The sequence below is a fragment of the Colobus angolensis genome, unplaced genomic scaffold (genome assembly GCF_000951035.1).
Source record: "Colobus angolensis palliatus isolate OR3802 unplaced genomic scaffold, Cang.pa_1.0 Scaffold156, whole genome shotgun sequence".
In the NCBI taxonomy this organism is placed as follows: Eukaryota; Metazoa; Chordata; class Mammalia; order Primates; family Cercopithecidae; genus Colobus; species Colobus angolensis.
This window is the reverse complement of record NW_012114666.1, coordinates 1,540,075-1,542,949: the sequence shown is the minus strand read 5'-3', so window position 1 is coordinate 1,542,949 and position 2,875 is coordinate 1,540,075. Positions and strand designations below refer to the sequence as shown.

Genomic DNA, 2,875 nt, shown 5'->3' with positions numbered 1-2,875 from the left:
AAAAAAAAAAAAAAAGAGAAACGAAATGTCAAACTGGCCAGGCACGGTGGCTCACGCCTATAATCCCAACACTTGGGGAGGCCGAGATGGGTGGATCACTTAAAGTCGGGAGTTCAAGACCAGCCTGGTCAACATGGTGAAATCCTGTCTCTACTAAAAAGACAAAAATTAGCCAGGTGTGGTGGTGGGCGGCTGTAATCCCAGCTATTCGGGAGGCTGAGGCAGGAGAATCGCTTGAACCCGGGAGGCAGAGGTTGTAATGAGCTGAGATCACCCCCACTGTACTCCGGCCTGGGCAACAGAGCGAGACTATGTGAAAGAGAAGAGAGAAAGAAAGAGAAAGAGAGAGAGAGAGAGACTGGCAGCCAGTACCACTCTTCATGTTGGCCTCACAGTTGCCATTTCCTCAGGAGGGCACTTCTGAATTCCTCAAGGGAGAAAGAAAAGCAGTCTCCAGGAATGTCCTGGTTGTTGGGCACAGGGAAAGCAATATAGCTGATGTCCATCTGATACAGAATTCTCAGAAATGCTGTGATACACCTGTTGGCCTGTAGATTTCTGGCTCGTTCTTGTTTGCACTTGGGGGTCGTCCTCAGGGCCTTGCAGGGACATTTTTTCTGGCGTTGAGAATCCAAAACAGCAAAACTGGCTCCTGCAACTCTTCTATTTCAACAAATTCATGACCCGAATGAAAGTGGCTCTGAGCTGCGCTAGGCCCTGCACACAGACGCTAACTGGCAGTTTTGAAAATGACCATTCTGGAAATCTGCATGAGGATTCCAGAGTTCAAACTAAATAAACTGCTGAAACTAGTCATCTCTCGAAATTTCATCTTTGGCAGTACAGAAAAAAATATTTCAATAACTTTTTTTTTTTTTGAGATAGAGCCTCCCTAAGTCGCGCAGGTTGGAGTGCAGTGGCGTGATCTCGGCTCACTGTAACCTCTACCACCCGAGTTCAAGTGATTCTCCTGCCTCAGCCTTCCAAGTAGCTGGGATTACAGGCGCCCACCACCACACCCGGCTAATTTTTTTGTATTTTTAGTAGAAATGGGGTTTTGCCACCTTGGCCAAGCTGGTTTCGAATTCCTGACCTCAGGTGATCCATCGGCCTCGGTCTCCCCAAGTGCTGGGATTACAAGTGTGAGCCACCACACCCTACCTAAAAATAACTTTTTTAAAACAAATAAAAATTTTAAAATAACTTCTTTTAGGCAGTCCATTCTGTGGAATTGGTGGCACTGACCTCATCTGATGTCCCAGAAAGTTAGCCACAAAAGTTTCCATCCCCCATGACAGACCAACAGTTCCTCTCCGGGGCAGTTCTCCCTGTGTCCACACCACAAATGCCCCTGCCTGTTTGGTGCGTCTCAGCAGCAGAAAATCACCAACCACAAAGCTTCCAGGGCAGGCATTTAAAATCAGCCCAAAGACACTCCCCTTCCACATGCTTTGGGCTCCGTGCGATCTTTCCTAGTGCAGCTCCACACTCTTCCCTGCAGACAAGACTGGCATTCAAACCAGGAATTCTTTTAAGGGGCTCTGTGTGCAGGAATACAATCACTTCGAGCTCGTGTAAGAAGAGAGCTCCAGTTACTGGGGCTTCCGAAGGCTTTTAATAGAAAACATTTGTGCCAAATAAAAAGCTTCTCCTTGTGTTTTGCTTTAGTTGTAAATTATCTGCTCCAAGGATCCATCCAGAAATCCCTACTGAGGGCGAACTCCACAGCCTGGTTGGGTCCAGATTTGTTGCTCGGTCCAGATAGATTTTCAACTGCTGCATCCAAACTGCAGCCAGGGGGACAATAAGAACAGAACCTCTTTTGTTCTGATGAAACTGTTTTTAATGGTCCCTTCTAGGCCAGGCCCTAGTGGAAGTCTCAACAAGGCTGCTCATTGAAACGCCCTTGAAAGAGCCAAGTGGGGAGCGCGAGGGACCCTGGGGAGGGGCTGGCGGCCCTTTGCTCAGCCCTGGTGGTCCTGCCGCAAAGGAGAGCTGGGTTGTTTTATTTGTTGTCTGAGATGGAAAAGGGGGAGGGGGTCGGCGAGACGAGGACCGTCCCGCAAATTTCTATAATTACTGCCTGCAGAGTGTTAGGGACACACACACAGTAACATCATCCCCTGGAGGGACAGGGGTTCCCAAAAGCTGAACACCCAGAAGCTGGTAGAGCAAATCCACTAAATGGAACAACATGTGTTCCCCGGCCCAAGAACTCCAACTGCATTAAGGAAGGCACGTTTCTGACCACTTTACTTTTCCTCCTGAGGCCTCAGGGGGCCGGCCCTTTGGTTCATGCAGAATCCAGGATACAGAAAGGAAGAAACAGACGGAAAGATACCAACCGCTGCCAGGGCACAAGCAGCTGCCTGCTCCGCACCCCTCCTAAGCCCCGACGTCTGCAGGTGTCAGTCCTCTGAGGGTCCCCCAGTGGCACCTGAAGGATGCCGTCCACGTAGCAAGCAGGACAAAAGAAACAAGGAAGCAAGCCGGGCACGGTGGCTCAGGCCTGTAATCCCAACACTTTGGGAGGCCGAGGTGGGAGGATATAGCTTGATCCCAGCAGTTTGAGGTCAGCCTGGGCAATGCAGTGAAACCTCCTCTCTTTACAAAACAAATTAGAAAAAAACAAAACAAAACAAAAAACGGGGCATGGAGGCACATGTTTGTAGTCCCAGCTACTCAGGCTGAGGTGGGAGGATCCCTTGAGCCCAGGAGTTTGAGGCTGCAGTGAGCTATGATCAGGCCACTGCATTCCAGCCTGGGCAACAGAGCGAGACCCTGTCTCTAAAAAAAGAAAAATGAAACAAAAGCTGTGATTTATCCCTCAGAGGGAGCTTCCCCACTTTTGAGTGAGATTTTAAGTTTGCCTCTG

At 49.3% G+C, this 2,875-nt stretch overlaps 1 long non-coding RNA gene across 1 annotated transcript in view; it reads left to right on the top strand.

Moving 5' to 3' along the window:
- LOC105507965 overlaps nt 1-1,638 on the top strand; it is a 16,683-nt gene extending 15,045 nt beyond the window's left edge. The window contains exon 2 of the long non-coding RNA XR_001001184.1: nt 886-1,638. This is a non-coding gene — a long non-coding RNA (uncharacterized LOC105507965). The remainder of the gene's footprint in view (nt 1-885) is intronic.
- The last annotated feature ends 1,237 nt before the right edge of the window (nt 1,639-2,875 follow it).